This window comes from Suricata suricatta, chromosome 10 (genome assembly GCF_006229205.1).
Source record: "Suricata suricatta isolate VVHF042 chromosome 10, meerkat_22Aug2017_6uvM2_HiC, whole genome shotgun sequence".
Taxonomy (NCBI): domain Eukaryota; kingdom Metazoa; phylum Chordata; class Mammalia; order Carnivora; family Herpestidae; genus Suricata; species Suricata suricatta.
In genome coordinates, this window is record NC_043709.1 from 46,738,045 (window position 1) to 46,750,465 (window position 12,421).

General features: G+C 41.0%; 1 long non-coding RNA gene across 1 annotated transcript; it reads left to right on the top strand.

The window, feature by feature from the left end:
• Nucleotides 1–455: 455 nt before the first annotated feature.
• LOC115304994 lies at nucleotides 456–10,097 on the top strand. The gene is made up of 3 exons (XR_003914712.1): nucleotides 456–598; nucleotides 9,524–9,730; nucleotides 9,848–10,097. It is a non-coding gene; the product is annotated as an uncharacterized LOC115304994 (long non-coding RNA).
• The last annotated feature ends 2,324 nt before the right edge of the window (nucleotides 10,098–12,421 follow it).

Below are 12,421 nucleotides of genomic sequence, written 5' to 3' on the forward strand. Positions count from 1 at the left end.
AATATTTTGCTGGAGGTGGAATGACATATAGATAAATACTGTTTCAAAGTAGTGTTAATTATCTTTAATAAAATTAAATCTGAATTCTTCCCCCATATGGATATCATCTGAGTTAGAAAAACATAGTTGAATACCAATGAGGTGGTATAAAATATTATATTACAAGGTTTCTTCTCATTTCATTTTTCTAACTGCTATGTAAGCAACGATAACTATTTTGAGAACTTTTGAGCCAGGTTTGCAAAACTCTGTGTGGCATCTAGGGCAGATCCTCCGAAGGGCCAGCCTCTCATTGGGCAGAATTTTCTGAGGTAACAAGCCACACTTTTCCCTCCTTCTCTAACAAAAAGCCAAGAGGTATGAATTTCTGCTTATGCAACAGGAAAATGACTGATCTGTTCAACTCCTCAGCTCACCACATCAGTCTTGCACTGCAGTCAGCTACAGTCTCTCCTTCACTCACGGGAGGTGCTGAGTGTTGGTGGGGCAGCCCAGCTTTGGGGATTTTGCTTTCCATGACAGAGTGCAGCTTGCTAGGCCAGCCATTGGCTCCAGCCTTGTCACACTCTCTTCAGAAGAGTGAAGACCTACAGTTCAGGTAGGTGCTGACGAGCTGCTGTGTGTGGGGAATACTTGACTGATTTTCAAAGTCACAGATTAGCTCAGATAGCACTCCTTATTTGTGTAGATCCAAAACTGTTCCCTGTGGCAGGCAAAGAGGAGAAGCATGTGATTTTCAGAGCACACCATGTAACGTGTTTCTCCTTCTAGGGCAGAGCAGTCGATTTTTCGGGCCTCTTCTGTGATTCACTTAGAATCAGAGACATGAAGAAATGACTAATTGCATCTTTAAAAAAAAACTTAAAAAAAAAAACCTCTTTAAAAAGATGTTTATTTTTGAAGGAGACAGAGCATGAGTGGGGGAGGGACAGAGAGAGAGGGAGACAATCCGAAGCAGGTTCCAGGCTCTGAGCTGTCAGCACAGAGCCCAATGTGAGGCTCCAACCCGCAAGTTGTGAGATCATGACCTAAGCTGAAGTTGGATGCTTAACTGACTGAGCCACCCCGGTTCCCCACAATTTTTTAAAAAATGTGATCCCTACTTATTTTTTCCTCTCACAACCCAGAAATAGAGCTAATTTGTATCAACGATGTGAGAGTGAGTTTTAGGATTTCTTTTCTTTGGGTCTTCCATGTAGCTTTCATATAGTTTTCCTAAATGATATTTTGCATTCCTTTATGTATTTGCAAATGTGAAGATTACTCTGGGTCAATAATCAATCATGGTCAAGTTACTTAACTTCTCTGTGCCTCAGTTTCCTTGGCTGTAAAATAGAGATATTTCTGCTTTATAGAATTATTGTGAAGATTAAACAAGTTAATATATGTAAAAAGCTCCTTAGATGACTACTTGTTATATAGCACAGTGTATATTATTATTTTTAAAAAAATTTTTATGTTATCATCATGGCATCTGGTCTTTAGCATTGCTTTCCTAGGCATGTGGTAGGGAAGGGGTGAATCAGGGACACTGATGTTTAGGAAACATTAAAACCTTTTAGAATTTTAAAATCTAAAACATATAAAAATGATATATATTTGGCACTTCATGGAATAATGTTAACTTTGTGGGTCTGAGAACTAAAGATGTCACAGAAAAACTTGAGGACCAATTAGAGAGGGAGAGAAGCAAAGGAAGAATTTGGTGTTGTTTAATGGAGTTTGCCGTGACAGTGTGATCTCCAATAATGATATTTACTATGTGCTAGGCACAATGTGTTTTACATATATAAACTCATCTAATTCTCATGGAAACTGTGTGAGATATGTACTAATCTTATTCTCATTTTATAAAAGGATGAGAGGTAAATATACCTCCAAGTATACATAGTTAAACACAAGCTATCTGATTCCAGCGCTTACTCCAGAGAACCACTTCGCTTGGATACTTCTAGAAGTCCAAACTCTGATAGAAAGCAAAGACCAAAATGAAGAGTTGGGAGTCATCCACACAGGGGTGTTTGCTGCAGTTACGGAAATGATGAGCTTTCTGAGAGAGAAAGAACGCAGAGAGGAGAGCAGATGCCCAAATTTTGAGTCCCCGGGGAGGCCGCATGAGAAGTCAACCACAGGGAATGGTACAGCGTCCCAGCCAGGATACACAGATCAGAGAATAGGCTATGAGGTTGGCCTTGAAAGGACTGGTTTGGGGAGGGTTCTGGAGAGGGAAATCACGGTTAAGGAGAGAAAGCTTCATCAGAGACCAGACGGGGAAGCAATCACGTTTTTCAGGGAAACGAGGAAGAAAGAATAGGGTGGTCAAATAAAGGGTTTGTATTTCTGTTCTTTTTTCTAAAATAAGAGGGACCTATTCCTCAAGAAGCTAGAGGAATGGGGGAGAATGCAAGTCATGTATGTGGGGAAGGGAAAATCCTGTAGGAGTCATAAAAGGGGAATTTCAATGGCTTTTAGTTCAGCAGTGAGGAGAGGACTATTGTATTGTCAGATCTCAGGGTAGGAAATGAGCTTTAAAATCTGATCACTTGTCTGGCCCTTAAGATAGACGTTTTGTATTGAGGAGGATCAGCTGGAATATGCATTTTCACCCTAAATTTATTTATTTAGCAAAGACATACATATGACATCTCCACTTGCATATCCTGTAGGCATCTCACAATTATTAAGTCCAAAATAATCCCTTGCATCAGGTCTTTACATGCAAACTTGCAACTGACAGTCCCCTTCTATCTTTCCCATTGTTTAGGCCAAAAACCTGCATTTCATCCTTCACTTTTCTGTTTCTCTCACATATGGCATCTAATTAATTCATCAACAAGCCTTGTATAATCTTTGAGATTTATCAATAATCTGATAATTTCTCACTATCTCCACTCATACTACCCTACTCCAAGCCACCGATAACATTTGCCTGGACCAGTGTGGTCCCCCTGCTCCCTAGTCTCACCTCCTTACAGTCTACCTTCCTCAGAGAAGCAAGGGTAGTTCTTTAACAATAGCAATTGTCTCATGACACTCTGACGTCCAGAACCCTGCAATGGATTTTCATCTGTCTTGGAATAAAAGCCAAAATCTTTGCTGTGGCCTACAAGGTCATCACCTACCATTTCCCCCCAAGCTTCCACTGTTCCAGCTACACAGGCATTCTTGAACAAGCCAAAGATGCTTTTGTTTCATGGCCTTCGCGTGTGCTTTTCCCTATGCCTTGATTCATTCATTCAACAAATGTTCCTATGGTAGTTGGGGTACATTAGTAAACAAGGCTTGCTTTTGCTGTGCTTACATTTCTGGCATGTCTGTATCTCTCGCTCCCTCTGCTCAACCGTCACCTTACCAAAGACGCCTTCCCTGACCACCTGGCTTAAAATCCCACCACCTCATTATTTCATATTCCTTTATCCTGGTTTATTTTCCTTAATGACACCTATAACCACCTGACATATGTCACTGTTCGTCTATCCTGTCTTTCCTAGGAGGATGCAAGCTCTTGGCAGGGACTCTGTTTTAGTCCCAGCTACAGTTCTAGATTAGGGCCTAGCACACAAAAGGTGTTTTCAGATATTTGCTGAATAACTAATGCATATGATTTTATTTTAGAAATTCATCTTTCAGTTCTGGGAAAATTTCTTGAAAAGTTTTAAAAAATTTTCTCTCTCTACATTTTTTATTTTGTAAACTCCTATTATAACGTCACTTATAATCTTTTGGACCTCCCCAATGACTGTTGATTTTTATTGTCTTTTAGTTCTTTTTGATCTAAGTTCCAGGAGGTGGCTTCACCTTTACTTTCTAACTTCCATACGGCATTTTAAGATTCTGCTATAATATTTTCAGTTGCTAAGAGTTCTTCTATGTTGTCCCATTGTTCCTATTATATTAGTAATAATCATTTTACCTACAAGCTGGACTGAATAGGGTCATGCAGAAATCAACTTTATTCTTTCCTGTTTCTCCCTGTTAGATACCATTCATAGATACAGTCTTGACACCTAAACTTTTTCAGTTACTCACAGATAGAGAAAGAAAATCTCTTGGTTACTTACAGTCACCAGAACAGCCTCTGGTTGGGGTTTTTAAAGTTCTCATGTAGTATAAAATGCCAATCCAGCTCCACTTTCCTTTCCTTCTGCCCCTTCTCCCCCCAAATGTGCCCAGTTGGAGAGAGACACATACTTGACTTCTCTGCTGGCTTGTTTACTTTGTCCATCTCCTCTTCCCTATTTTGCAGGGCCAGGCTCAGAGGAGAGGAGATTAATGAAAAAGACTTTTTGTGGTTTGTGTAGCCTGTAATCTGATGATTTCCTCTGCAGTGGCAGGTGCACAATTACTGGCTCTTGAGATGTTTTGGAGGTGTGCCCACTAAGGACCTCTGACTGCAGCTCTCCTGATGTGGGCTGGGCTGCACATCAAGGACCTCACCCTCAGCACCTGGACCTCTGACAATCCACCTCCAGGAAATACCCTTAGGTCAGAGCTCAAGGAAACTCAGACGTTTTTGCCCTACTGTGGCAGAAGTGTAGTTGTTCCTAATGCACCCACCTCGTGTCATTCTGCCATTAAACCAGCAATTCTACCTGGAATCTTTCACCATTGACCCCAGGCAGGAATTAGATATTAGCCATTCCGTTTCACAAAGTCCAAGGAACATTGGTTGAGCTTTTCAAATGTTCCCTTGAAGCTCTTCTCACTTGACTTGAGGTAGTGGAAAGCATATTCTTCCTTCTTTTCCAAAAGGAGGGTTCAAGGTGTCATTGTATTGGACACAGTATATAGAAAAGACGGGAGAAGTAAGGAGTGCAGGCATTAATTTTTCTCCAACCAAAGGAAGAAATGAGACTTTTTGATGGTGTAGTTCCTAAGCTGCAGAACACCTGATACCTTAGCAGAAACTTCCAGCTTGCAGAACACCTGGGCAGCAGAAATGTCCCAATATGGCTCCAAAGGAGACTTGCATCCATGACACATCACTTTAGTTCTGATATCTTTATCTCTTAACCACAGTGTTCTAGAAGAGTCAAAACCTATGCCTCTGGTACTCATGGGGATAGGAAATAATATTACATATTATGACAGATAATCAGTATTTATAGATTTTGAAGGGCCATTGAACAATAATCACTAAGAGTATCAGAACTACCGGGGTTTGAGTTTTAGCTCTGCCACCTATTAACATGTGACCTCAGGCAAGTTACTGAACATCTCAGCATTTTAACTGCCAAAAAATGTTAACAGTAACACTTGTTTCCTAGATACTAGAGTTGTCTGTGTGCTGCATTGCCTGGTGGTAACTTGGCACCATCAATATTACCCCTATCTAAGGCTGGGAACAACCTTTCCCAGAATCTCCTTTCCTATGTGGTTCCAGGTGGGAGTTTGTGAATGAGACTTGGAGTTTGTGACATGCGCAAGACTTGGAAGACAAAAGTGAAGGGAGACCAATGTTTCTGGACTAATAGTTGCTACAGCTCATCCAGGCCTCACCAGACATAGCCCTCTCTGTGAGTCCTGATTCTGTAGCCATGGCAGGATTTCTGGACATACTGAGTCTGAGTCCCTCCATTCACACCCTAGGGCTTTAGAATGGACACATCAGTGACTCTCCACTCATCTGGCTGCCACCTTCTAGACCTTAACTCCTCCAGGTCCTCTCATATTTATGTAAGCTGTCATCTATTTAAAATGAGTGGGGGAGGGGCTGAGAGAGGAAGAGACAGAATGTGAAGAAGGCTCCGGGCTTTGAGCTGTCAGCACAGAGGCCAATGTAGGAGGGCTTGAACCCACGAACCATGAGATCATGACCGGAGCCGAAGTTGGATGCTTAACCAACTGAACCACCCAGGCACCCCTGTAAGCTATCATTTCTATATGAAGCCCCTTATTCCTGTACCATTTATCCTTGGCCCTGTTCTCCTGATGAAACCATTCTGGTACAACGTATATAGTCTTAAGACATGTAATGAGCACTCAATAAACATTAGATAATAACAATAGTAATAATCAGAAAAGATATTATTCATAATAAATTGGAGACTAACTGGTAATGTTAAGCTGCATTGAGTTCCACTGTTTAGGAAAAACAAAGATGAAGGGTGGTACAAAACGGTACAAAAGGAGACCATTCTTAACACCTAATACCAGGAACTACTCACATTACAGAATTTTCAATTCATGAAGCGTTTGCACATGTTTCACTGCCTTTAGCTAAGCAAAAGCATTTATTGGAAATGGATACTTGCTTTCTTAACAATAAAAGCCCATAATCAAGAGAATATGATTCAAATAACAAAGTAGCTTATGTTGTAAAGAGAACATTTCTTTGAAACACATATTTGTTCCACAGTTTTCTCTCATTAGAGTTGCCCCCTGGCTCATGTGCCCTCCAGTGTTATGCGATTACTGAGAAGAAGTAAGAAACCCTAACAGCTGTCCATGTAGTGGAAAGTTTAGCTTTCCAATCAACTTACTGAACACACACTTTATTACATGTACACTTGTTATCATGTCATATGGGAATCAGGCATAAATGGTGGCAGCCAGTTTACAAATGACTGTAACTGGAATAAATTTTAAGGAGTCAATATTTTTTTCTCTTCTTGGTTCACTAGTGTTGACAATATTTTTTAATGTGGGTTTTATATACCTATAGGTAACAACGTAAGTTCTAGGCCAATCCCTCAGGTCCAGTTCCTTTTCTCCTTGCTTCCCTCTAAGGTCAGGATTCCTGTGCTCCTCTCCAGCTCCAACTTCAACTCTTCCTTTGCCTGTGAAATTCACAAGCATAATGTCCTGCTGGACCCTGCATCTGGCTTTCCTGTTTGCATGGCACCAACACCACCAGATTCTCTGGAAGCACAAGGCTGTGGATGGCCTCATGCAGGTGCAAAGTGAACCACAACATGGTAAATAGAGGAGACAGCATAGGGAACAGAAAGGGCACAGTGAGATTCAGGTCCAGTGTTTTGTCTCTGGGAGTTTTGAACCAGAAGTAAAGGTACCAGTGCTGACAGGTACCTTCCTTCACTCTTGAAGGTTTGGGGACTAAAGCTCTAATAGCTGCATTGAAACTGGCTCCCAGTAAGAGCAGAGATATTTTTGCCTATGGCTTCAAATACTGTCATTTGTTAGGAACATTGGTTGCTTAGTAGGAACATGCTTATGGTGATGCACCTGTCCATGTTTTACTTTAGGGAAGGAGAGTTGTCTACTATCTGTGCCCTTTACTGTTAGCTCCACTGGAGGGAGCCGCCTTATCCAAGGTCATGCCCTTCCTAGGAAAACCCATTATGGCCCAGCACATGGCATATCTGACAAGCTCTTTTAGTTCTGGACTTTCCATGGGGGCAGCTGAGGCTGTTGTCAGGCCTGCTTTGAAGCCCGACTTCCAACCAGTCCTGCTCCCTTGGCCTCCCTTCCATAGATGTTGATCTCAGGAGCCCTCACTAATAAACATTCAGTTCCTTCAACTTCATCTCAGGGTCCATCTCTTTTTCACAGAGCCCAGCCTGCAACGGACTCTGTTTCCATGTCGCCAATACTTGTCCACATCTCTATTTTGCAGTTGTCTCCTCTGCCATTCTCTTTGACCTCACCAATTTATACCTGTTTTATTTGTTTCCTGTCATTTTATAGTGTTTTAAGAGGGAATCAAGATAAATGCAAACCTACTGTTGTATTGGTCTGAGTTAAACTGCAGAGAACATAACTAATTCAGATATTTAAAGTAGAGTGGGTATTTTCAGGGTAAGCCTATAATAACAGAACCAAATTTTCATTGTTCCTTTACAGTGTGACTCTGTAACTCCTCCCATCAAAGGGCTGAGTCTGTTTCCTCACTCTTAAATCTGGGCTGGCCTTTTGTCTTGCTTTGGCCAATGGAATGTGGTAGGAGTGATGAGTGATGGTGTGCTGGTTCCAAGCCTAATCCTCAAGAGGCCTTGCACACTTTGCTCTCCCTCTTGGTACACTCGTCTCTCATGAGAATAATCCAGACTAGTCTGCTGGAAGGTAAGGGAGCAATGATGAGTTGTCCTAGTTGAGGTCATTGGAGACCAGCCAACTTCTAGCTCACCCATCAGCTGACCACTGAGCAAGCTCAGTGAGGTCAGTCATGCTCAACCTAGACTACTGGAACTGGTCAGCTGACCCACAGATTCATGAGCAATAGTTAAAGTTTATTGTTTTAAGCCACTCCATTTGGGGGTGTTTGTCATATTCTATTATTGTGGCAATAGATGACTGACTGACACAAAGTGGCTTACAGAATCATTGGGAATGCAGAAGAAGTAAATTCTAGAATAGAACAGACTCACTCATGTCAGGAAGTTGGAGAACCAGGATATTCATTGCTAAATTAAGAATAAGCCACCTCTCTAAGCCCTGGCTCCAGGAATCTGTCACTGCTGTGGTGATCAGAAAGCTGCTGATAGAGCTGCCTTTTCAGAACCACGTACTGCTGCTACCACCATGACGTACACCATCACAACAGTTGCTTATGCTTTGCCTTTCTCCCATCTAATTCAATTTATGCAAGTGCTTCTCATCAGCAAAACGTAAGTTACACCCGACCATCAGCTGCAAAGGGCTCTAGCGTCAAAGGGACTTTAGCTTTGCAGCTTCTGCAGTACCTGAGAAGGAGGTGGGAATGGTTTGGAGTATTAGCCTCAGTGTCTGCCACAGCTGTCATTAAATTAAATGAATAGGATTCCTAAAACTTATTCTGTAAGTTATGCTCTGAGATATTGAAACAGTTTCTTTAAATTCATTGTGCAGTATTTTACAACTGGCATATCACTATACTGTCAAACATTATTAATTCAATTACTGGAAGCCGAGAGACTGAAGACTGAACAACATAGTACTAAGATTTTATGAACTCATTGCTCTAGCAAAACCCAAATGAATGTTTTAAGGGAATCAATAATCATAAACTACTAAGGAGAGGAAAACCGATTTATGTTTTGAAAAATTCTTAGTCCCTTATTGGTATTTGATATAGCATTACTAATAGAACAGTTATTTCAACAGGAATAATGATAGGCATTTGGCCTTGACCTGAAGTTACTAAGGTGCCTATATACTACATGATAAAAGAATATTTCAAAATTTATTTTGGTGTAGGGTAGAGATTTAGAAGGTTCTTAGGAAGACAGTGGACAGTGCCCTCTGGTCTGACCTTAAGACATGACATCTGGTTTTAAGTGGTCAGAGAATTAATGCTTCCAAATCTACAGAGTTAGTGATTCCAGAAAAATCTGTGTCCTTGTGGATACTTCCAAAGGGATAGTGACTTAGGCCAATAATCACTGAGGAAAAGGGAAGGCAATTTTTAGATAATTTTTAGATAACTGTTCATCAACAGTGAAGGCATTAAAATGAAAAGAATTATGTACCTTCAAATTTTGTTCCCTGTGTCTTGTTCAGTGGAGGCACAACATGAACATGTTATTAATGGTATGTGAGGCTTGCAGTGACTTATGCCTTACTAAGAATTACTTTCTTTATTCAGTCATGGCCTTGTATGGTTAGAAGTCCCTCAAGCTCACCAAAAAAAGAAAAAAAAAAAAAAGGAAAAGAAGTACATGTTGTCAAGAGAAACTGGAGAACTGGAGCCCCTCCAAAAGGTGCCCCATTGATTCAAAAGCCAGACACTTCTTTGTCAACAAAGGCATCCCACAGCGAGAAGTCTGGAGGATAAATTGCACTTGGCTCATTGGTAAGTCTTAATCACACACCCTGTTTATTTGATTCTTACTGACACTAATGTGAAGTATCAGCAATTTTGCTTCTGAAACAGAATCCATTGATTTAATTTTGTCATTTTTCTTTTCAGTTGTGCAATCAGAAATTCATTCATGTGAGGAAAAAGCAGTTAAAACTTATGGAAAACCGCCAAAGTAAGCGGCTGCCTAACTGATTGCTTCTTGGCAGAGACTGAGATCAAGATTTACCAAGGAAAGCCCACGAAAATATGAACCAAGAGGAAGCTACAGAGCTCAAGAGCATTACTAAGCTTGGAAACTGGAATTTCAGTTGCCTTGCAAGGTATTTCAGAAAAGAATTACATATATGCAAACACAAGGCTAATGGATCACGTGTTGATGGAAGGGTGGTTTCTAAAACAGCGTTACTCTGACTTCTAAAGTGGCAAGGGAAAATAAGATAACAAAGAGCAAGTGACTTACCTTTTTGGGACCCGATCTTGAGCAAATGTTAGTTCTGGCCTGGATTCAGCTACCTGGGGCAGAACAAAAGAGAAAGTGAAAGGTCCTCTCGATCAGGTGTTTCCCAGGATAGAACTTAAAAGCAGCTCTCTTATCCTGTCTGCTCTTTAGTCCCCAGTCTTGGATCAAACTTTCTGGCACTAGATTTAAAAGCATCTTCAGAATACCAGAGTGCTCACATTTAGCCCCTTCCTTGAATCCTTCTTTCCATCATTTCCTGGGTTCTTTGTGTGTATGTCTGTTCCCTCACTCAACTGTAATCAGATTTGAAACAGGGGCTCTGTCTTACTCTTCTTTGTATCTTCATTCTTCAACCGTTTTGTCTGACAGTATTTTGCTTATATGTAATACATTTTTGTTTGTAAAAGAAAAACATGGTTAGAGGCACATACAGATTCAACACAAATACAAATTCTCCAATGTTTCCATTGCACTGAGAAAATGATAGAAGATTGTTAGATTTGTGGTGTGACTGATTTCTTATTTTTCAAATGCAAATAAAAGTTGTCTTTAAAGGATTTTGATATATGTTTGTCTCTAAAAGAGGAAACAGACCTATCAAAGTAAATCTAGAAAGAGTCACAGGTGTTATTTTATGTGAAGCCAATAGTTGTAATAGCTATCAATACCTAAAAGTCTCCATAGAATTATAAATTGAATGAAATGTTCATTATCTTCATAGCTGCTACTAATGGCGTTGGACTCATGAGAGAGGGAAAAAGCGTCTGTGAAAGATGCTATTATATAACATTTTCTTCTTTCTTTTGTCTTTCTTTTATCCAAGTTGATGGTATACTATACACACTCACCTGTAACTTGTCTTTTTTTGAACTCCTACCATGTTAGCACATAAAAAAAACCCTGCTTCTTTCTTTTAAAGGGTCAGATAGGTAGAAGTCAATAAGTCACTGTCCCTCATTCCCAGTCTTACCTTTTGGGCTGTGCAGATCCTTCGGATCCTGCTAACTCCTTCCCTCTAGGTTTGCTAAGAGAGGACACTAGAGACCAGAACGCACACTTTCACTCACTTTTTGCTCTCAGCAGCACCTTAATTATGACTGTTTTCTCCATGGTAGTAGATGGTTGCAGTCTCCAATGCTTCTCCTTCCTTCCTTTCCTTCATTTGCTTCCCTTCCTTCCCTCCTTCCTTTCTCCCTTCCTTCTGTCATTCCCAGAAGCAGCCTCGCTTTGCTGCCTAAGAGGCACCAGTACCAGCTGGGCCGAGGTCTCACCAACCCCCTGAGGCCTCTAGGGCAAACCTCTGTGTTTCAGTAACATCAACATTTCCCTTTGCTTTTCCAGCGTCAGGGGTGTGAGCTGCTTTCTGGAGTGACTATCCTTTTCTCCCTTTAGCTTTTCAAAGTTCTCCAGTAACTCATTAACCAATAGTTTATATTAAGCTTTTTTTGGGGAAATGCCTCTGGTAGTTTCAGTTTTCCCAGCCGGACCCTGATGGATATAACATCTGACATCTGAGGCAGGTCCAACCCACCTGGACGTGCTGGTCTGGAAGCCCTGGAAAGCAGAGCAGCCTGCACTGTCATCTGGACCTGCTGCAGAGCCTGTTCTCACTCTGGGTCCTGGAGGAAACACAATATATCTAACTAGTTCCCTGCAGAAGGACATTTAAGTTACAATACAGTAACTTACAACTTAAAACACAGTAAACTCTTTCAATAAATTCACATATGGGGAAGCATATTTATAAGATAAAGTTATAAAAGTAGAATTGCTGGCTCAAAGGATTGCAAAATTGTCCTTCATAGAGATGGTACCAATTTAATCTCTCACAGGTAATTAAGAGAAATCTATTTGTGTGAGAAATAGAGACATCAGCAAAAGGAAGAGGGAGCCAGGTATGACACCCTTGTCCTAGTGAGAGAGCCTTGGCTGGTGGAAGAACAGAATAGAATAGTCACAGAATAGAATGTCAAAGCATGACACAGAATCAAACCTATCACTTGAGGATTACTCTCTGGCCCAGACTCTGTGGAATTCCCTTTGGAGAGAGGGAAGGCTGAAATTCAAATGGAAAAGCCCTCTAAGACACTTTGATACTCACTTAATAAAGGGTGACACAAAATGGAGAGGGAGGCACCTTGTCACAGATCACAAGCAGGCTTGGGCAGTCCGAGGAGGCTTCATGCTGTGCCCAGTGGAGGCTTAGCACTCAGCACTTGTAG